The 24,628-nt window shown below is 35.5% G+C and overlaps 1 non-coding gene across 1 annotated transcript; it reads left to right on the plus strand.

Annotated features, from left to right (window-relative positions):
* The first annotated feature begins 3,507 nt into the window (after positions 1-3,507).
* LOC130952826 (small nucleolar RNA R71) lies at positions 3,508-3,611 on the plus strand. The gene has a single exon (XR_009075002.1). It is a non-coding gene; the product is annotated as a small nucleolar RNA R71 (small nucleolar RNA).
* Positions 3,612-24,628: the final 21,017 nt, after the last annotated feature.

Genomic DNA, 24,628 nt, shown 5'->3' on the forward strand with positions numbered 1-24,628 from the left:
TGCTTAGGCCTGGATTTTATTTCCTTGGGCCCTCCTATCCATTGATGCTCAAAGCCTTGGATCCTTTTTACCCTTGCCTTTTGGTTTTAAGGGCTATTGGCTTTTTCTGCTTGCTTTTTCTTTTTCTTTCTATTTTTTTCGCAACTTTTTTTTTCACAAGCTTTTGCTTTTTCACTATTTTTTCTTGCTTCAAGAATCAATTTCATGATTTTTCAGATTGTCAATAACATTTCTCTTTGTTCATCATTCTTTCAAGAGTCAACAGTTTTAACATTCATAAACAACAAGATAAAAAATATGCACTGTTCAAGCATTCATTCAGAAAACAAAAAGTATTGTCACCACATCAATATAATTAAACTAAATTCAAGGATAAATTCGAAATTCATGTACTTCTTATTCTTTTGAATTAGAAACATTTTTCATTTAAGAAAGGTGAAGGATTAATGGAATTATTCATAGCTTTAAGACATAGTTACTAACTACTAATGATCATGAAGTAGAGACACAAAACATAAATAAACACAACATAAAAACCGAAAAGCAGAGAAAATAAGAACAAGGAATGAGTCCACCTTAGTGAGGGTGGCGCCTTCTTGAAGGACCAATGGTGCTTTTTGAGCTCCTTTATGTCTCTTCCTTGCTTTTGTTGCATGATCCCTAGTAATTTTGGTGTTCCTATCCTTAGTTGCTCCCAATAATTATATGGAGGAACATGTATCCCCTGAGGTATCTCAGGGATTTCTTGATGAGGGAGTTATTCATGCTCTCTTGATGTGCAGTCAAATGCTCTATTACTGAGCTATGGATCTTTGAGATGAATCTCTCCATCTCTCATGACTTAGAGGTGGAAGCTTTTGTCTTCCCTTTTCTCTTCTCTTTCTTTTCTTTCTTTTTTTTTTTTGAGGTTTCTCTGGCCTTAGGTGCCATCAATGGTTATGGAAAAACAAAAAGCTATGCTTTTACCACACCAAACTTAGAAAATTGCTCGCCCTCGAGCAAGAGAAGAAAGAAAAGATGAAGAATAAGAAGAAGATATGGAGGAGATGGAGGGATGTGTGTATTCGGCTATATGGGTGGGATTGGGTGGGAAAGAGATTTTGAATTTGGAAGGTAGGTGGGGTGTATGGGGAAGAGTGGATGGATGTGAGTGGTGAATGGAAAACAGAAGGGATGACCATGAATGGAGAGAGAGAGGGCGAGGTAGGTGGGGATCCTGTGAGGTCCACAGATCCTGAGATGATCCTGTAGGGTCCACAGGATCCTGAAGTGTCAAGGATTTACATCCCTGCACCAATTAGGAATGTAAAATGCCTTTGCATACCATTCTGGCGTTTAAACGCCGAGGTTATGCACGTTCTGGGCGTTCAACGCCCATCTGTGGCATGTTCTAGGCGTTCAACGCCCATATGTAGCATGTTTCTGGCGTTGAACGCTAGTTCCATGCTTGTTACTGGCGTTCAACGCTAGCTTTTCTCAAGGCACATTCCTGGCGTTCAAACGCTAGAATGTTGCTTGTTTCTAGCGTTCAGCGCCAGATTCATGCTCTGTTCTGGCGTTGAACGCCAGCCAGATGCTCCTTACTGGCGTTGAACGCCAGTCTATCCTCCCTCCAGGGTGTGATTTTTCTTCTGCTATTTTTGATTCTGTTTTTAATTTTTACATTTTTTTCGTGACTCCACATGATCATGTACCTAATAAAACATAAAATAATAATAAAATAAAAAAAATAAAAATTAGATAAATAAAATTGGGTTGCCTCCCAACAAGCACTTCTTTAATGTCAATAGCTTGACAGTGGGCTCTCATGGAGCTACAAGGTGATCAGGTCAATGTTGTATAGTCCCAACACCAAACTTAGAGTTTGGATATGGGGTCTGAACACCAAACTTAGAGTTTAGTTGTGGCCTCCCAACACCAAACTTAGAGTTTGACTGTGGGGGCTCTTCTTGACTCTGAACTGAGAGAAGCTCTTTGTGCTCACTCTCTTTTGTCACAGAGGGATGGCCATTTGTCTTAAACACAAGGTAGTCCCCATTCAATTGAAGGACTAATTCTCCTCTGTTGACATCTATCACAGCTCCTGCTGTGGCTAGGAAAGGTCTTCCAAGGATGATACACGCATCCTCTTCCTTCCCAGTGTCTAAGATTATGAAATCAGCAGGGATGTAAAGGCCTTCAACCTTTACTAACACGTCCTCTACTACTCCATAAGCTTGTCTTAATGACTTGTCTGCCAATTGTAATGAGAACAAGGCAGGTTGTACCTCAATGATCCCCAGCTTCTCCATTACAGAGAGTGGCATAAGATTTATCCCTGACCCCAGGTCACATAGAGCTTTTTCAAAGGTCATGGTGCCTATGGTACAAGGTATTAAGAACTTGCCAGGATCTTGTCTCTTTTGAGATAAAATTTGCTGAATCCAGGTATCTAGTTCACTAATGAGCAAGAGAGGTTCACTTTCCCAAGTCTCATTACCAAACAACTTGGCATTCAGCTTCATGATAGCTCCTAAATATTGAGCAACTTGCTCTCCAGTCACATCTTCATCCTCTTCAGAGGAAGAATAGTCTTCAGAGCTCATGAATGGCAGAAGGAGATTTAATGGAATCTCTATGGTCTCTATATGAGCCTCAGATTCCTTTGGATCCTTAATAGGAAACTCCCTCTTGCTTGAGAGACGTCCCAGGAGGTCTTCCTCACTAAGATTTTCGTCCTCCTCCTCCCTTGTGCATTCGGCCATATTGATTACATCAATGGCCTTGCACTCTCCTTTTGGATTCTCTTCTATATTGCTTGGGAGAATACTGGGAGGAGTTTCAAGGACTTTCTTACTCAGCTGGCCCACTTGTGCCTCCAGATTTCTGATGGAGGATCTTGTTTCACTCATGAAACTGAAAGTGGCCTTTGACAGATCAGAGACTGGATTGGCTAAATTAGAAGTGTTTTGTTCACAATTCTCTGTCTGTTGCTGAGAAGATGATGGAAAAGGCTTGCTATTGCTCAGCCTATTGCGTCCACCATTGTTAAAGCCTTGTTGAGGCTTTTGTTGATCCTTCCATGAGAAATTTGGATGATTTCTCCATGATGAATTATAGGTGTTTCCATAAGGTTCACCCATGTAATTTACCTCTGCTATTGCAGGGTTTTCAGTATCATAAGCTTCTTCAGAAGCTGCCTCTTTAGTACTGTTGGATGCATTTTGCCATCCATTCAGACTTTGAGAGATCATGTTGACTTGCTGAGTCAACACTTTGTTCTGAGCCAATATGACATTCAGAGCATCAATTTCAAGAACTCCTTTCTTCTGAGGCGTCCCATTATTCACGGAATTCCTCTCAGAAGTGTACATGAATTGGTTATTTGCAACCATGTCAATTAGTTCTTGAGCTTCTGCAGGCATTTTCTTTAGGTGAATGGATCCACCTGCAGAATGGTCCAATGACATTTTCGAAAATTCAGATAGACCATAATAGAATATATCTAATATGGTCCATTCTGAAAACATGTCAGATGGACACCTTTTGGTCAACTACTTGTATCTTTCCCAAGCTTCATAGAGGCATTCACCATCTTTTTGTTTAAAGGTCTGAACATCCACTCTAAGCTTGCTCAACTTTTGAGGAGGAAAGAATTTATCCAAGAAAGCCGTGACCAGCTTATCCCAGGAGTCCAGGCTATCCTTAGGTTGTGAATCCAACCATATTCTAGCTCTGTCTCTTACAGCAAAAGGAAAAAGCATGAGTCTGTAGACTTCAGGATCAACTCCATTTGTCTTAACAGTCTCACAAATCTGCACGAACTCAGTTAAAAACTGGTAAGGATCTTCAGATGGAAGTCCATAAAACTTGCAGTTCTGTTGCACTAAAGCAACTAGCTGAGGTTTCAGCTCAAAGTTGTTTGATCCAATGGCAGGAATAGAGATGCTTCTCCCATCAAACTTGGACGTGGGTTTAGTAAAGTCACCAAGCATCCTCCTTGCATTTTTATTATTTTCGGCTGCCATCTCCTTCTCTTGTTCTAATATTTCTGAAAGGTTACCTTTAGATTGTTGTAATTTAGCTTCTCTTAGTTTCCTCTTCAGAGTCCTTTCAGGTTTGGGATCAATTTCAACAAGAGTGCCTTTTTCCTTGTTCCTGCTCATATGAAAGAGAAGAAAACAAGAAAAGAAGAGGAATCCTCTATGTCACAGTATAGAGATTCCTTTATGTTAGTAGAAGAAGAAAGGGGAGAAGAGTGAAGAAGAATGGGTTCGGATTTTCAGATGAAGAGAGGTGAAGAGAAGTGTTAGTAAATAAATAATTAAATAGAAGAAGAGAGAAGAGATAGAAAATTTGAAAATAATTTTAAAAAGGGGTTAGTAATTTTCGAAAATTAGAGATAAGATAAGATTAAAATTAAAATTTAAAACAAAAAAAAGAATTTTTGAAAAAGAGATGAGATATTTTCGAAAATTAGAGAGGGAAAAGTAGTTAGGTGGTTTTGAAAAAGATAAGAAACAAACAAAAAGTCAAAGAGTTAGTTGAAAAAGATATTAAAATCAAATTTGAAAAGATAAGAAGATAAGAAGTTAGATAAGATATTTTGAAATTAAATTTTGAAAAAGATAAAATTTTGAAAGAGATATGATAAAAGATAAAAAGATTTAATTTTTAAATTTAAAATTACTTACTTCACTAACAAGAAACTACAAGATAAGATTCTAGAACTTAAAGATTGAACCTTTCTTAACAAGAAAGTAACAAACTTCAAATTTTTGAATCAATCACATTAATTGTTAGTGAGTTTTTGAAAATTTGATATAAAGATAAGAAAAAGATTTTGAAAATATTTTGAAAAATATTTTTTGAAATTTTCGAAAAAGAGGAAAAAAATGAAAAAGATATGGTTTTTGAAAAAGATTTTTGAAAAGATAAGATTTTTAAATTTTTGAAAATTTGACTTGACTTGTAAGAAATAACTAAATTTAAAATTTTTTGACTAAGTCAACTCAAATTTTCGAAAATTATGAGAAAAATAAGGAAAATATATTTTTTTATTTTTTTTTGAATTTTTAATGATGAGAGAGAAAAACACAATTATGACCCAAAACATAAAAATTTTGGATCAAAACACATGATGCATGCAAGAACACTATGAATGTCAAGATGAACACCAAGAACACTTTGAAGATCATGATGAACACCAAGAACATATTTTTGAAAAATTTTTGATGCAGAGAAAACATGCAAGACACCAAACTTAAAAATCTTTAATGCATGGACACTATGAATGCAAAAATGCATATGAAAAATAACAAACAACACAAAATAAGAAAACGTCAAGATCAAACAAGAAGACTTGTTAAGAACAACTTGAAGATCATGAAGAACACTATGAATGCATGAGACTTTCGAAAAAAATTGCAAGAAAATTTTTAAAGCATGCAATTGACACCAAACTTAAAAATTGACTCAAGACTCAAACAAGAAACACAAAATATTTTTGGTTTTTATGATTTTATGATTTTTTTTTTGGATTTTTATTAATTTTTTTTAGAAAATATTTTTGGAAAAACGAAAAAGAAAAGAAAAATTTTGAAAAAGTTTTTGAAAAGAAAATTACCTAATCTGAGCAACAAGATGAACCGTTAGTTGTCCAAACTCGAACAATCCCAGGCAACGGCGCCAAAAACTTGGTGGACGAAATTGTGATCACATTAATGTAGTACTCTTTGCTATTGTATGGAATCATTATTATGGCTCTTTGCTATGTGTGGACACAACTCCGTTCAACTTAACCAGCAAGTGTACTGGGTCATCCAAGTAATACCTTACGTGAGTAAGGGTCGATCCCACAGAGATTGTTGGTATGAAGCAAGCTATGGTCATCTTGTAAATCAAAGTCAGGCGGATTATAATTGATTATGGATTTTCGAATAATGATAAATAATAAACATAAAATAAAGATAAAGTTACTCATGTATTTTCATGGTGGGAATTTCAGATAGGTGTATGGAGATGCTGTGCTCCTCATGAATCTCTGCTTTCTTATTACATTCATCCAATTCTTCTTACTCCTTTCCATGGCAAGCTGTATGTAGGGCATCACCGTTGTCAATGGCTACATCCCATCCTCTCAGTGAAAATGGTCCTATGCTCTGTCACAGTACGGCTAATCATCTGTCGGTTCTCAATCAGGTTGGAATAGAATCCCTTGATTCTTTTGCGTCTGTCACTAACGCCCAACCTTCAGAAGTTTGAAGCTCGTCACAGTCATTCAATCCCAGAATCCTACTCGGAATACCACAGACAAGGTTAGACTTTTCGGATTCCCGGAATCCTACTCGGAATACCACAGACAAGGTTAGACTTTCCGGATTCCCATGAATGCCGCCATCTATCTAGCTTATACCACGAAGATTCTGTTGGGGAATCTAAGAGATATGCGCCCGGCCTAAGGTAGAACGGAAGTGGTTGTCAGTCACGCGCATTCATAGGTGAGAATGATGATGAGTGTCACGGATCATCACATTCATCAAGTTGAAGTGCAACGAATATCTTAGAATAGGAATAAAAGAGAATTGAATAGAAAATAATAGTAATTGTATTGAAACTTGAGGTACAGCAGAACTCCACACCCTTAATCTATGGTGTGTAGAAACTCCACCGTTGAAAATACATAAGTGAAAGGTTCAGGCATGACCGAATGGCCAGCCCCCATCGTCTAAGGACTATGCGCCCCGAGATGTCTAATACACTAGTAAAAAATCCTATTTATAATAAACTAGCTACTAGGGTTTACATGAGTAAGTAATTGATGCATAAATCCACTTCTGGGGCCCACTTGGTGTATGCTTGGGCTGAGCTTGATCTATCCACGAGCTGAGGCTTTTATTGGAGTTGAACGCCGAGTTATAGTGTGTTTCTGGCGTTCAACTCCGGGTCGTGACGTGTTTCTGGCGTTTGACTCTAGACAGCAGCATGTACATGGCGTTGAGCGCCACTTTACGTCGTCAATTCCCGAATAAAGTATGGAGTATTATATATTGCTGGAAATCTCTGGATGTCTACTTTCCAACGCCGTTGAGAGCGTGTCATTTGAAGTTCTGTAGCTCCAGAAAATCTATTTTGAGTGTAGGGAGGTCAGATTCCAATAGCATCAGCAGTCCTTTTGTCAGCCTTTTTCAGAGTTTTGCTCAAGTCCCTCAATTTCAGCCAGAAATTATCTGAAATCACAGAAAAACACACAAACTCATAGTAAGGTCCAGAAATGTGAATTTAACATAAAAACTAATGAAAACATCCCTAAAAGTAGCTTGAACTTACTAAAAACTACCTAAAAACAATGCCAAAAAGCGTATAAATTATCCGCTCATCAACGGTGGTCTACAATGAAAGGAATGAACTGATCTCTACAAAGACAAGGATAGTAATAGGTTGGCGTATGTGCATTGATTATAGAAGACTCAATAACGCCACAAGAAAGGATCATTTTCCTTTACCATTCATAAACCAGATGCTGGAGAGATTGGCTGGGCATACATACTACTGCTTCCTAGATGGCTATTCAGGCTACAATCAAAATGCAGTAGATCCTCAAGATCAAGAGAATACAGCATTCACATGCCTATATGGAGTGTTTGCTTACAAAAGAATGCCATTTGGCCTCTATAATGCCCCTGCAACCTTTCAAACGTGTATGCTCTCCATTTTCTCAAACATGATTGAGAAATTCCTTGAAGTACTCATGGATGATTTCTCTGTCTTTGGCAATTCCTTTGATTCCTACTTTAACCATCTAGCCCTAGTTCTGAAATGATGCCAAGAAACTAACCTGGTTTTAAACTAGGAAAAATGTCACTTCATGGTAACTAAAGGAATTGTTCTTGGACATCGAATTTTGAACAAGGGAATAGAGGTCAATCAAGCTAAGGTAGAAGTTATTGAATGATTACCACCACCTACTAATGTTAAAGCAATAAGAAGTTTCTTAGGACATGCAGGATTCTACATGAGGTTTATAACAGATTTCTCCGAAATTGCAAAACCCCTGTGCAATCTCTTAGCCACTGACACTCCTTTTATTTTTTACAAGGATTGCCTGCATGCTTTTGAAACTCTGAAGGAGAATCTAATCTTTGCACCAGTAATCTCTACACCCAACTGGGACCTGCCATTCGAACTGATGTGTGATGCCAATGATTATGCCATTGGCGCAGTTCTAGGGCAGAGACATGATAAGCTCATGCATGTCATTTATTATGCCAGTCGTGTTCTAAATGGCGCACAAAGGAATTACACCACCATAGAAAAGGAATTACTTGCAGTTGTCTATGCCATTGACAAGTTCAGATCCTATTTAATAGGCTCTAAAGTCATTATCTATACTGACCATGCTGCTCTCAAGTACCTTCTTTCCAGGAAGGACTCTAAACCAAGATTGATAAGATGGGTATTACTCCTGTAAGATTTTAACATAAAGATCAGGGACATGAAAGGATTAGAAAATCAGGTGGTTGACCACTTGTCCCGGATTAAACCTGCAGCTGGGACGTCCCATCCCACTACTGAGATATCCAAGACCTTCTCTAATGAACAGTTTTTTGCAATACGCAAAGCACCTTGGTTTGCCGACATCGCAAATTACAAGGCGATAAGGTTCATCGCCAAGGAATACAGTAAACAGCAAGTTCGTAAACTCATTTATGATGCCAAGTACTACTTGTGGGATGAACCATATCTTTTCAAAAGGAGCTCCGATGATATAATATGCCATTGCGTGTCTGAGGAAGAAACGTATCAAATTCTATGGCATTGCCATGGCTGAGATTATAGAGGTCATTTTGGAGGTGAGCGAACAGTCACCAAGGCCCTTCAGAGCGGCTTCTACTGGCCAACGCTCTTCAAGGACTCTCGGGAGTTTGTTCACAATTGTGACAGTTGTTAACGGGCTCGAAATCTCCCTCACAATCACGAGATACCTCAACACGGGATCTTGGAAATTGAGGTGTTTGATGTATGGGGCATAGACTTCATGGGCCCTTTTCCACCCTCATACTCGAACACATACATCCTTGTGGCAGTAGACTATGTGTTTAAATGGGTTGAGGCAATCACATCACCCACTAATGACACTCGAGTGGTGATAAAATTCCTCCAAAAATACATTTTCATCAGATTTGGCGTTCCAAGGACACTAATTAGTGATGGAGGCAGTCACTTCTATAATAAACAACTCGACTCCATCCTACACCATTATGGCGTTCGCCACAAAGTGGCAACCTCCTACCATCTGCAGACAAATGGGCAGGCCGAAAAGTCTCCAACAGGGAGCTCAAAAGAATCCTGGAGAGAACAGTGAGCGCCTCCAAGAAGGATAGAGCAAGAAAGCTTGATGATGCCCTTTGGGCGTATAGAACAGCCTTTAAGACCCCTATTGGGATGTCACTCTACCAGCTGGTCTATGGCAAAACATGTCATTTACCAGTGGAATTAGAACACAGAGCCTACTGGGCAACCAGATTCCTCGACTTCGATGAGAAGGCTGTAGAAGAATAAAGGCTACTCCAGCTTTTAACGTTTGTGATCATGCGCAAGACTTAGAATAAAGACAGAGACATTCAGAATTAAAAACAGAACACCCTGGGGAGAATCTCTTGCTGGCATTGAACGCTAGACAAAGAGGAAGTAGGGCATTCAAAGCTCAATCAGGAGAGCAAGACTGGTGTTGAACGCCAGAGAAGGAGCACTCTAGGCATCCAACGCCCATTAAGGGGCAATTGCTGGCATTAAACGCCTGACAGAGAACAACACTGGGCATTCAACGCCCCCTATGAAGCACCCAGAGCCATTATTTTTGGCCCCCAATGGGCATTCAACACCCATTCTTGGTGTTGAACGCCCACCCATTCAAAAAAATTATAGACCCCCCTCGCGTTCAACACCAGACCTAGGCGTTGAACGCCCAAGAGGGGGAGGGCCAAAAGTTCGAATGTGCAAGGAAGGAAAGAGGGGTTGACTTTTTCAAACCATATCTTTTCAAAACCTTATCTTTTCATTAATCATATCTTCACATCATTCTTTCTTTTCTTTTAATTTGTATTCCACAAAATTTAACCCATTTATTTCATATCTTTTTCAACAACTTATTTTCCAATCTTATCTTTTCAAATAAAATATTTTTCATTTCAAATCTTTTTCAAATATTTTTAATCTATATCTTCTCTTTCAAACCCTTTTATGAATATCTTCTCTTTTCACATAATCTTTTTCAAATCTTTGATAATTTAAAGAAGTTTCAATTATATCTTCCTTTTCTTTAATCTTATCTTTTCAATTTAAATCTGGCTATCTTCTCCTATCTCCTTTTAATTTAAAATTTGAAAACTACACCCTTCCTCCCTCTACTTAAACATTCGAACATCTCTTTCCCTCACAAGCCCTTCTTCATCTAGTATACGCTACCCTCTTTCTTTTCTTTTTGCTCAGAACGAGCAAACCTTTTAAGCTTGGGGTGGAAAACGCTTTGCTCTTTCACTTATTCACAATCTATGGCTCCAAAGAGTGGAAGACCTACCTTAAGAAATAAGAAAGAAAGTGCTCCACCAACAACTGCCTATAAACCTTACAGATTATATTCCAAGCTTCATGAGGAACACTACTATAATGTAGTGTGCCAGAAGACAGTGATTCTGAAAGTCAAGTTCCAATTAAAAGATGATGAATACCCGAAAATCCAAGAATAGGTTTGAATGAGGGGTTGTAAAATTCTGGTCAACCCTGTAACCAATGTTTGAATTATAAGAGTCTAGGAGTTTTATCCAAATTTGTGGATGACAGATAAATAAAAGAAAAAGGGACAAGGATTCCACATGGCGCACCATTGTCTGAGGAAAGACTCTGTATTTCGATCTGAATAAAGTAAGGGAGGTTTTCAAACTACCCCCATAAAAGGATGATCCTAACTCTTTTAATAGGAGAGTACAAGCTAATCCGAGACTAGATAAAGTCCTTAAGGAGATATGTCTGCCTGGAACTCAGTGAATAGTTGAAAAAAAGGTCAACCAAACCAACTGAGGAGAATGGATCTCAAGCCAGTTTCTAGAGGATGGCTGGACTTCATTGTGCGTTCCATCCTCTCCACTAGTAACCGTTCTAAAGTTGCTATAAGGCAAGTGGTGATGATCCACTGCATCATGTTGGGAAATGAAGTGAAAATTCACCAGCTAATACCTTGTGAGCTGTACAAATTCACAAACAAGACCTCAACTCAAGCTAAGTAGGATTTTCCACACCTCATCTCTTGCTTGTGTGGTGAGGCAGAAGTCTTGATTGACAGAGACACATGCATCGTAGTACACAACCCAATCACCAAAGAGAGCATGGAGTACACTAAGGGACCAACTTTGGACAAGATTTAGCAGTCAGTTGACCCTCCCAAGAGGAAGACGCCTGAGCAGCCTCAAGAACAGGGTATCCTTCCAATTGAATATTGGCTCAAATGGCACCATCAGTTGAACAGTTGCAATCCACTATGGACCAATTGAGAGAGGAGCAAAAGGACCTGTCTCGCATACTTCATAAGCGGGTTGAAGAACAAGATAAGCAGGGGCGAGAATTATAAGAGCTGAAGTGCCAAAAAGTATCTTCTGGAGAGAGCAGTGATCACCATGATTAAGGTGGTTGAGTTTCACCTCCTATCTAGTTCCTATTTCAGTATTTTAATTCCTGTTTTTCATATCTAAGATTGCATGATCACTAGTATGATTTTTTTATTATTTTTCTAGTAGTTAATTTTTATTTTTGTCAACTATGTATAAGATATTCCACTTATCATTCCATTGAACTTGAATAAAATTTGGTTTTCTTTTAGAAGCAGTACAATACAAGAATTCTTGAGTTGATTATAATTAGTTCTTTCTAATTCAAAAGTGGTGGCCTGGCATTTATTTTCTGAATATATGAATTAACTGTGCATAATTGTCTTGAAGTTGAGGGTGTTAGCTCTTGAAAGAACCATGAATTTAGAGAAGTATTATTGATTCTCTGAAAAAGAAAAAAATATTGATTCTTGAAGCAAGAAAAGTAGCAGAAAAAGAAAAAGAAAAAGAAAACAAAAAAAATAAAAAAGAGAAAAAAAAAGTAGAAGGATCCAAGGCTTTGAGCATCAATGGTTAGGAGGGTAAAGAATTAGCCTAAAAAACTCAAATGAGTTGTTATCCCTAACTATATGCTTGTGATGTGAAGTTGTCAAGTAAAAAGCTTGAGACTGAGCAGTTAAAGTCGTGATCCGAAGTTACAGAGTACTTTTAAGAACTCTGGGCACCACTGTCTGGGAATTTAAGCAAAGCTAAATTCTAATCCAAAGGGTTCCCCCAGTTAAGTGCCTGTGGCGTTTATGTATCTGGTGGTAATACGGGAAAACAAAATGCTTAGAGTCATGGCTAAGCTCAAAGGTGCAAAGCACCAAAAGAAGCTGTGTTCAAGAATCAAGAAGAGCTAATAAAAGAGAATCAATAATATCATCTGGATTATTGTTCCAAGGGATGTCAATACTTCTGAGCTTCAAAGAAAAGTGAGATGCCAAAACTGTTCAGAATCAAAGAGCTAATAGCCCCCATTCAGTAATTGGAACTGAGCTTTATTGACAACTCTGAGACTTATTGTATTTTTCTCTTCTTTTTGGTCCTACTTTGTTTTTGGTTGCTTGAGGACAAGCAACAGTTTAAGTTTGATGTTCTGATGAGCGGATATTTTATACCCTTTTGGCATTGTTTTCTTAGTATTTTTAGTTATATTTTATTAAGTTTTATTATGTTTTAGTAGGTTTTAGTGCAAAATTAATATTTTGGATACTACTTTGAGCTTTTGTGTTTTTCTTATGATTTTAGGTGATTTTTTGGTGAAATTGTCAATTTTAGCAAAGTCTGATTCAGAAGTAAAGAAAGGATAGCAGATGCTGTCAAATCATGACTTCCATACATTCAAACGAGAAATATATAATGGTTTATACTTTTTTTTGAAATGAACTGCTCAAAACGGGTGTTGAGCGCCTACCTTACCCCCTTTCTGGCATTCAATGCCCAAGAAGGAACAAGGCCAGCATTGAACGCCAAAAACTAGCGCTCAACGCCACCAAGAGAGCACAAGGCAGCGGATTTACCTCCCTAGTGGGCATTCAACGCCCACTGACTCAAGTTGGATGCCAAGCTCAACCCAAATACTCACCAAGTGGGCTCAGAACTGGATTTTCGCCCCTTTAGTTTAGTCTATTTCATTTTTGTAATTTCTAATTATTATTAATACCTTTTTAGGCCTAGTTATTAGTATATATTGAAGGAAGATCACCCTTGTTTGGGATCTTCACCTTCTCCCAACTTATCATACATTATTTCTGTACAGTATGAGCGGCAAATCTCCTAAGTTAAGGATAGGAACTCTGCTCATTCCTATGGATTAATATTATTACTTTTCTACTTTATTACATGTTTGATTTCATTCTATGATGTCTTGTCATTCTTCATCTTTATGAATTTGGGGTGGAACGAGAGTATGACCCCTTATTCTACATGAGTTCATGTGAAGCCTTAGTCGGATAGTATGAGCTACAGTTTGAGAATGCATCATAGGTTCTGACAAGTAATATGGACTCATTGGGATACATGACATAAAATCTCGTTAGTCATGGGTAATTGAGGTCTCTATGTGTTAAGGCTAGAATATTGAGCATCATTCTCCGATTTGGAAGATTCGACCTTGTCTCTGACATTTTGAGGAGGATCACCAGAGATTGAATTGCGTGAGCTTCACCCACGACTAGAATGAACTATCATTGTTGGTGTTTGGTTTGAATCAGAGGAGATTAATAACCACTAGCCCTAGCTTAATCACTTACAGTCTTGCCATTGAATGAATCACTCATTGTTAACGTAGTCAGTAAGAAGTATTATTCCAGAAGAACAAGCATCTCCGAGGCCTTAATTGACTTCTCACTATTGTTTCTATGTCAATTCTTAATTGCTTTCGTTATTGTTTTATTTATGCGCCTACAACAACAACAATCAACTTCCTATTCGCCTGACTGAGATCTGCAGGATAACCACAGCTTGCTCAATCCAACAATCCCTGTGGGATCGGTCCTCACTCACCTGAGGTATTACTAGGATGACCCAGTGTACTTGCCAATTCAGTTGTGCGAGTTTCATTTTTGCGCACCAACGCTCAATTTTTGTATTTCCACTTTAGCAGCTAATTAACAAGAAACACTTCCCTAGTTGAATAATTTATCCGTTGCAACGAGTTAGCGACGACTGTTTTCTGTCGCTATCTTAATTTTAAATTTTACAATATTATGCGACAAATTAGCGAGAAATTAGTTGCTCGGTAAAAATAAAAAACTTCGGTGACAAATTAGCTAGAAAATTCTCCATCGCAAAATGCATTTCAAGTCTTTGTGACGTATTAGCTAGGAACATTATTCCTCACTAAATAGCCTTTTTTCCACAAAGTTTATTTAGCGACGAATTAGTGTGCGAATTGTTTCTCGCTAGCTGTATATCAAACACTTACGACAGAATAGTGACAATAATATCTCACTACTTTACTTTTATTCGATTGAACCCTTAAGTGACTAATTTGCTAGAACATTGTCAATCGCTAATTAATTTGTGACAAATTAGAGAGAAAATTTTTCCACTCTTTTTTTAGCTACAAATGTCAATTTGCGAGAAACAAACTTACTCATGAATCTCTCACTAATCAGTTGCTTTTCTCAAGTTCGAATATTTTGTGACCGCTTGTTAATTTTTTTTGTCAGTGCATCATTAATTCCTTGCAAGCTAGTGATAGATTAGTGGCAAAAATTATTTCTCGCAAAAATTCATCGCTAATTTGTCAAATTTTTGTAGTGACATTAAACCATATTATTCATTTGAAATAATGAGAGACATAGTATTGGCTTGTTGTATAATACATAACTTTTTTATGGTTGTTGACTGACGAGGGCCATACATCAGTTTAGAATTTTTCAAAGTTTAATATTGTTTTGTCACGAATGCAAACCAATAAAAACCAGGAGTTTTAAGTTCTGAGTCATTTTTCCACAGAATTACAGTGAGGTGTGTGTATTATCAGTTATGAGAATAAAGGAGTTTTGATGAGCGGATAATTTATACGCTTTTTGGCATTGTTTTTAGATAGTTTTTAGTAGGATCTAGCTATTTTTTAGTATAGTTTTATTAGTTTTTAAGCAAAATTCACATTTCTAGACTTTACTATGAGTTTTTGTATTTTTTTTGTGATTTCAGGTATTTTCTGGCTAAAATTGAGGGACCTAAGCAAAAAATCTGATTCAGAGGCTGAAAAAGGATTGCTGATGTTGTTGGATTCTGACCTCCCTGCACTCGAAATGGATTTTTTAGAGCTACATAAACCCAAATGGCACGCTCTTAATTGCGTTGGAAAGTAGACATCTAGGAATTTCCAGAAATATATAATAGTCCATACTTTGCCCGAGTTTAGATGACGCAAACTGGCGTTTAACGCCAGCTTTCTGCCATATTCTGGTGTTAAACGCCAGAAACAAGTTACAAGCTAGAGTTAAACGCCCAAAACAGGCTGCAAACTGGCGTTTAACTCCAAGAAAAGTCTCTACACATGAAAGCTTCAATGCTCAGCCCATGCACACACCAAGTGGGCCCGAAAGTGGATTTCTGCATCATTTATTTATTTCTGTAACCCTAGTAACTAGTTTATTATAAATAGAACTTTTTACTATTGTACTCACATCTTTTGATCATCCTTGATCTTGGGATTAGGTCTTTTTCCCTATCTTCGAATTCATATGCCATTTGGGGAGACTGGCCATTCGGCCATGCCTAGACCTTGTACTTATGTATTTTCAACGGTGGAGTTTCTACACACCATATATTAAGGTATGGAGCTCTGCTGTTCCTCGAGTATTAATGCAAAGTACTATATTTCTTCTATTCAATTCATGCTTATTCTTATTCTAAGATATTCATTCGCACACAAGAACATGATGAATGTGATGATTATGTGACACTCATCACCATTCTCACTTATGAACGCGTGATTGACGACCACTTCCGTTCTACATGAAAACAAGCTTGAATGTATATCTCTTGGGTTTCTAATCAACGATTCACATCGACTCCCCTCTGACAATGGGGCATCTGAATCCGAGATTAGAATCTTCGTGGTATAGGCTAGAATCAATTGGCAGCATTCCTGAGATTCGAAAAGTCTAAACCTTGTCTGTGGTATTCCGAGTAGGATCTGGGATGGGATGACTGTGACGAGCTTCAAACTTGCGACTGTAGGGCGTAGTGACAGATGCAAAAGGATAGTAAATCCTATTCCTACACGATCGAGAACCAACAGCTGATTAGCCATGCGATATCTGTGCATGGTATTTTTCATCCGAGACGAGAAATCTGACAGTTGATTAGCCGTACAGAAACCGTAGAGGACCATTTTCACTGAGAGAACGGGAAGTAGCCATTGACAACGATGACACCCAACATACAGCTTACCGTAGAAAGGAGTATGAAGGATTGGATGAAGTCAATAGGAAAGCAGAGATTCAGAAGGAACAACGCATCTCTATACGCTTATCTGAAATTCCCACCAATGAATTACATAAGTATCTCTATCTTTATTTTATGTTTATTTATATTTTAATTATCAAAACTCCATAACCATTTGAATCTGCCTGACTGAGATTTACAAGATGATCATAGCTTGCTTCAAGCTGACAATCTCTGTGGGATCGACCCTTACTCATGTAAGGTTTATTACTTGGACGACCCAGTGCACTTGCTGGTTAATTGTGTGAAGTTGTGAAAAATAGTTAAGATTACAATTGTGCATACCAAGTTGTTGACGCCATTTAAATCACAATTTTGTGCACCAGGTTTGCAGATAAACAAACAAGAAAATGAATGACAAGTATAACGACCCACAATTTTGAAAATATATATATAAATAAGTTATAATTCATTTCATAAATTAGAGTTTCTTATTTTGGAAATTATTTTATTATAAATAATTAAGAGTAAAACCCCTCCCTGGTCCCTAACCATTTATGAAAAGGACCTGGCGCCCCTAACCATTAGAAAATAACAACGCGGTCCTTATCCATTCTCTTCGTGTGACCAAAAGGACCCTCTTGTCGGTTTTTGGGTAAAAAGTAATCGGAAGAGCCTAATGGTCAGGGGGCGCCAGAAAAGCCTTTCGGTCCCACGAAGAGAATGGATAAGGACCGCGTTGTTATTTTCCAATGGTTAGGGGGTGTCAGGTCCTTTTCATAAATGGTAAAGGCCGGAAAGGAGTTTTACTCAATAATAATTAAATTAATTTTATAACTATTTAAGTTCAATTAAATTCAGATTCTTATATATATTTTTATGATGATAAAGTATTTACACAATTAAAACTATAATTTTATTAATTTATAAATAATGAAAATTATATATATATATATATTAATTTAAGTAATTGATATTTTAAATTTAAAAACCAAGTTTAGTTAATAATATTATTATCGAGTTCGATATTTGCCGATATGAGTAAATATCGGTACTTCTCGATGAACGTAATTTTGCTAATGCTTCACCGGATATCTTTTATTGTTATGTTGCTAATGTCATTTATATTAGTAACTCATATATATTATTACTTATGTTTTAATATATCCAGTTTTTATAATTATCCATTTAAGATATTTATAACTTGAATCGTTGACTCAACAGCTCCAAACCGTAACACCCAACCCCTTCCTTACCACCCCATCACCATCATTAATCACAAAATCTTTCTTCTCCTCTTATTGTTCAACAAAACTAAGAAAGAAAAGCTGAGAGAGAGAGGAAAAAAATCGTGACCCCCACCAAGAACTTCAGGCTTTAATTTCTTGTGATCCGTAACTCCAATAAAAAATCTAATCCGGTAAAAGTGTTCATATCCTCCTCCTCTACACTTTGGCATTACTTTTGTCTGGTAGAAGTTGACAGTGACGTAGCTCCTACTCCCATTGAATTTGGCCAATTGGAGTTCTAGGAGACACAAATGATTTCTGACGTTTTCTTCTTTAGTAGTTCGGTCAGAAAGTTTCTTCGGAGTTTCCGTTATTGTGATTTCTGTACGGAGGTAGGGTTTTAGTAGCTTTATAATAATTAAATGTGAATTTCATAAGTAAATGTTGATTTGGTTGATTATTGTTTGAGTTTGAATGAGCTTATGTTGAATTATTGTTGTTGTTTGTGATTTGTTGGTTTTGATATGAGGAACAGCTCAGCTATGGTTGTTTTAATGGTTTTGAGACTGTTATATTGTGGTATTTTGAGAAAATTGAAGAGATTCGGTGGTTGAAAGATTAAATTAAAAGTTGAGAAAAATTGGTAACTGAGAGACTCGAAAACGGATTAAAATACAAGTAATATTTTGAAAGGGAAGGGCTAAGGATTTTGGTTTTGGTATAAGAAGAAGATTAATATTTAAACTTTATTTTTGAAGGGTAACATTGTATTTGTATATAAAAAATTGAGGTGTAATTTGTAATTATATAAGTTTTCAGGTATTTTGGATAATAAATAAAGTACGGGGATAAAAATGGGTATTTTGTAAAAGTTCAGGGTTATTGTTATAAATATGAAATAAGTGAGAGTTCCAAATATAAATTTATAAATTATTAAAGTCAAAAATAGAATATTAAAAAGTTCGTGATTTAGAAATTAATTAATAAGAGTTTAAAAATAAGGTTTTATAAACTAAATTTTAAGAAAAGATATATATGTTATTTACCATTTAAATTATTCTATTTGTATTATTTTAATATTTTATTACGAATATTAATTAGTAGAGATATTATTAATATTATTATTAGTTAAAAAATAGCAAACGGAATGATCTTAAAGGCTTTAGAGAATGCAGACTTAATTAAAGTACTTTATAATTCTTTTCCATAAGACACTTAGAGAAAAGCAGCAAAGGAATAATGCAAAGATAATTTATATTGTGGAAAGATAAGAAAGACAAGAAAGAAAGAACAAAAAAAATGAGATCAGCAGAGATATAATGGTGAGTCCACCGAGATTTACTTTTCAGAGATATATCGGCCAATTTTCAGGGGATAGTCACTCCTGTAAGAGAGAGGTTACTTACAGAGGTTATCACTAGATACATTGGCTAGAGAGAGCCTCACCTATAAGACTGAGGTTACTTACAGAGGTTATGTTTGCATACATCGACTCAAGAGAGTCACACCTGTAAGACAAAGGTTGCTTACAGAAGTTATGGCACTAGAAGCCAAACTCAAACAAAGGTTGTTGAGTTAAGTCAAAATATAATTCAATAAGTAACAGAGAATAAAAGAATTAAAAGAATAAAAGAAACTAAAAGAATCCCTGTCATAGGAGAGTAGAGCACAGAAAAGAAAAGAATGTATTAACCAAAAGGATCTCTGCCACAGGAGAGTATGGGGCAAAGATAAAGAAAAAGTTTTAAAAGACTGTCTGCCACAAGATATGAGAATGATTGAAAGGTCGTGAGAGGGTAGCGGAAAGTAAATAGTTATGGTGCTGCTATGAAAATGATAAGCCGTGGACTTTGTATATGAATGACTGTGCGAGAATGCCTGTAAATGTGGAATGGGTTCCAGGAACATAGGTCACATGCTTCAGCTGGAAAATCAACGCCTGCAAGTACTTGGAGATGTCATGTTCGACATACTTTAGCTAGTGAATCAGCGCCTACAAGAGGTTGGAACCTAGCAGATGTTATGCCGCTGGAATGCCTTATCTGACTTGCGAGTCGGATTGCGTCGGGTGCGGGTCGAAACCGATAAATGAGCTCATTACCTGCACTAGGGATAGACATGCATCATACCTATTTGCGCATATTTGTTTGTGAGTGTAGTTCTCGTGATTGTGGGTGTGCTATATGATTGCTTGATTTCTGTGTCCTTTGTTTGTTAAGTCTAAATGTATTCTATTATCCGTTGCTGTTGGTTATGGTAATAAAATGATTATAACTATACACCCCGACCTTACTAAGAACTCCCCCGTTCTTACCCCCTTTCTCCACCTCTTTCAATTACAGGTGCGAAGGTTTAGTGCGGAGCTACAGGAGCATAAAAGATTATGTTCACAAGTTGAGTTGTTAGAATTTATTTTTCCCTTATCGTTTATTATCTTGGTTTTTAGAGGGGTAAGATTTGTTTTTGAGAATCTTGGAGTAAGTCTATGTATTTAATGCTATGTGAATATATATACCTTTGTAGTTAAACGGTTTAAAATAAAGAATCTTCATTTTCTTAATTAAAAATTCGGTTCGCATTCGTAAAGATTCAATATTAAATAAATATAGTATGAAATTGAAGGTTTAGAGGTAAGTAACGCCTGAGCTTTTAGTACGATCATGACGTACTAAAAGTTAGGGTGTTACAACAAGAAAGTAAAGCTAATGACTAAAGGAAGATAAAGGCTAAAAAGACACTCTTGGCAAGGATTGAGAATCAAAGCTTTCTATCCAAATCATTGACCACAAACATAGCTATTACCTAGAGTTAATCCCATTTCGTCATCTCCAACATCAGAAGAAAGTCAAATAGGCATAGTCAATCTTAATCCATAGGTCTTACTCATCAATGGAAACAAGAACAATTAATAATCCTAAATCACCAATCAATATTAGATATCAAGAAATCTCGTGTCACTAACCACGATATGATAATTGCAAGAGCAAACCCAGTAAGTCAACCTCTAATGGTGAGATAAGTCAACCGAGCTTAATCAATCTCAATCCGTAGGTCTTACTCGTTAATGGAAACAAGATTAATTAAAATCTCTAAATTATCAATCAATTTGGACAGTGACTCAATGTCACTTCAATTGCTCAATTCCAAGCCAAGAGTACAAAAATCTATCCTAGAATTAAGAGAACCATGTTCACAAATACTTGGAAGATATAAAAGTAAAACATGGTAAAATTCCAATAATAATAAAATCTAAAACTACCAAATGCAAGAAACTAATAACAATATCCCAAACAAGTATCAAGAAAGCATAAAACATCAAATTGCATTAAAGAAAATCACAATTAACAAGAGTTCATAAAACTAAAAGCAATAAAATAAAGAAATTAATAAGATAAACTAAGAAAACTAAGATGCTAGAACAATAAAAAGTAAAGAAAACTAAATTAAGATAAGATCAAAACCTAAATCTAAGGAGAAAATTAAACCTAAAATACTAAATTTTTGAGAGAAAAGAGAGCTTATCTCTCTAGAAATCTAACCTAAAACATGGCAAAAACTATCCTAATTGCTCTCCCCTTGTTCCTCCTTGAGTTTGGTTTGAAATACTTCAGAAATGCAATGGATTGGCCCAAGAAAGCCCTGAAATCACGACCCACATGTTCACTTAAGTGAAATCACGTGTTGGCAGTCACGCGCACAACATGGCAAATTTCCAAAATATGCATACGCATGAGGCATACGTACGCACAACTTGATATTCATCTGTATGCATAAGGCATGTGTACGCACAACCATGAGGTATTCCAAACTTCATTTCTTCATGAATTCTCCACTTTTGCATATTTTTTCTTCACTTCTTCAAGCCATCCTTGCCTTCTAAGCCTGAAATCACTCAACAAACACATCAAGGCATCAAATGGAATTAAAGTGAATTAAATTTAGTCATTTAAGAGCCTAAAAAAATGTTTTTAATCATTAAGCACAATTAGGAGAAATTCACAAAACCATGCTATTTCAATGAATAAATGCAAGGTAAGTTGATAAAATCCACCCAATTCAACCCAAAATTTACCATAAAATAGTGGTTTATCATTGACGTTGATGATTCCTTTATTGAGCTTGTTTCTTTTCCATATGAAGCCCAAGCCCAATTTTTTGGAGTGTGTTTTTGTACTCTTTTGTCACTAACTTAACAAAAATTTTGGGGTCATTGAGAAAATAGAGTGTAGCCACAAAGTGAGAGAGGAAAGAGAAAACAAAATTTTTTACATTATGCAGAAATATTGAACAGTAGTTTCTCATTTGTTTATTGTTGGACTAGTCTTAAATTTGGACTGCATGTTTACTTCATTTTGTTCTTCATTTTGAATGGTGGAAATATTGATTGAAGGTCTGTAGTGAGAGAAATTAGCTTCGCACAGTATCTTTGATTTGGGTATTTTTCATCCTTTTGTTACTCATTTATACGTTTTGATGCTTTGGTATTTTGGGTGGTTGTATGCACAATTTGTGCTTTATTTGAGATTCTCTTGTATCTCATATTTGGTGGTATACATGATTTATAGTTTTTATCTCTCACATTGAGGTAGTTTTTCTCGTTAAAATTTCTGTGTGTATTTATTGTTATTTTACTTATATTTTTGCTTGTTTATAGTTGTTTTTATATTGTGTTGTAGATTCTTTCATATTGTTTTTGTGTTGGAAATTTGTGGTATTTTTGCTATTGGACTCTTTCATCCTTAAATACTGAAGTAGATCAAAAATTGTTACAAAGTAAGATGGAATTATAACGAGATCACAACAAGTATGTGAGGAAGAAGAGTATTGAATAACACTATTGCTAAGAGATAGATTTACAAGTGAAAAATGTGGAATACTTATTGAAATTAGTTGTGGCCATAAAATTAAAATATATGTTATATGTAAATGTTTTGGCTACTTTTATAATAATTTTCGATTAATACTTTTCTGTTAGGTGCTCAAATATAGCATTCTAATAAGCTAAATGTATGCATATTGAATCCTTGTTATGTAATTTAAGATGAATGAATCGTGTATAGTATTTTAAGTGTCTTTTAAAGTGATATTGCAATTTAGAAGTTGGCAAGGGAAAAGAAAAATGCAGACTCTAGTCAATTGTCTAAAAACTAATTAAGATGGACTGAAGATATGGATCTTGTATTACTAAATGCATTGGAAGAAGAGGCAATGAATAAGCTCAACATAGTGAATAAGCTCAACAACTGGCCCCACACATCACTAAACAACACGTTAAAAACAGAATAAAAACTTTAAAAGATCATTTTGCTAAAGCGATTTGGTGGATTTTCATGGAATCTTTTCAGGAAGAAGATTGAACCTGAAGAAGTTTGGGATGATTTTATAAAGGTAATCCAATTAACACTTGTCTGTTAATTAATAGTATGTGTAATTTTGTCAAAAGGTTATCTAATTTTAATTATTTTTCTTCATCATTTCTATAGGACAAAAAATGAAAAGAATGCAAATTAAGCATTATGATACATTGACAGACTTGTTTGGAGTTGATAGAGGTACTAGGAAAGCAGTTGCAACAACAAAAGAAAGGGGACAATAACTAGAACGAGAACTTATTGACAACTTATTTGATAATACAAAAATTTCTAATGTAGATATGATGATGGAAACTGATACTTAATTTTTTTGCTACCAATGTAGATCTATTTAGGCTTCTTTCTTGGCAGTCAAATCAATCTGGTGGGACTTCAACCTCAACAAGTGAAAAGCTTACGGCTCATATGCTTGAGTTAGTGGAGGCCTAATATGACAAGATGCCATTTGGAATCGATGCATTAACCAATGCCATAAACAATCGAAATAATGTGTCAGCCAAGTTATACGAAGTGGTTTTCATGTAAGGTTAAGTTGTTGAGAAATAGATTGGCATTACTAAACAAGGACTAGCTATATCATGCAGTATAGCAGGCTTCACCATTATACCGAGTCAAATGTGTGGGATATGTTGACCAGATTAGGGGTATTCGATCTATATCGTATGAAGTATTTTCAATTTTTTTTTTTTTTATCAAAATGACAAAAAGAAACTACATCTTTTTGGGATGTCTTTTAAAAGTCAACTTCAAGCTCTTCATCATATGATGGCTGAAGTTGGTATTTGATAACACGGCAAATTTTAATTAGGTAAATCACAAAAGCTATATTCGAATAATTTTGTTATTAAAAATGTATTTGAATTTTGCTATCGATAAAAATGCCCTTGAATAATTTAAAAACACGACAAAAATATTTTTGAATAATTAAAAAACGCGATAAAAATGTCTAACATTAAATATGTTTTTTTAAAATATGTTTTAGAGATTGAATTTTGATGCAGTTATTTACAAGCATAATTAGAAAAATCAGATATATTTATCTTTAAAATTTAGTGATTTTTCATTAAATAAACTTTTTTTTATGATTTTTTTGTTAACAACCAATAATACTTTTAAAAAATAAAATAAAAATATAGAGATTAAATTTTTATCCCATTTTTTGTGTATATTTTTTAAATAGTTATCTAAATATTCCTATAAAATTTTGGATCAAATACATAATCAATTTGTTAAATACCAAAGTAGTTTGCCATTTATAAAAAAATATTTTTTTTTAGTATTTTTATCGTATTTTTAAATTATTTGAAGGTATTTTTATCAATAATAAAATTTGAGTATATTTTTGTCAACAACAAAATTATTCAAGTATATTTTTAGTAATTTATCCTTTTAATTATTATTGTTTATCATAATTATGATTGTTTTTATTTTCTGCTTAGATATCATGTGTGAAACATGACACAAGTTTAAATTAGAGATCTTCTTGTTAAATTTAATC

Source organism: Arachis stenosperma, chromosome 9 (genome assembly GCF_014773155.1).
Source record: "Arachis stenosperma cultivar V10309 chromosome 9, arast.V10309.gnm1.PFL2, whole genome shotgun sequence".
NCBI classification, from domain to species: domain Eukaryota; kingdom Viridiplantae; phylum Streptophyta; class Magnoliopsida; order Fabales; family Fabaceae; genus Arachis; species Arachis stenosperma.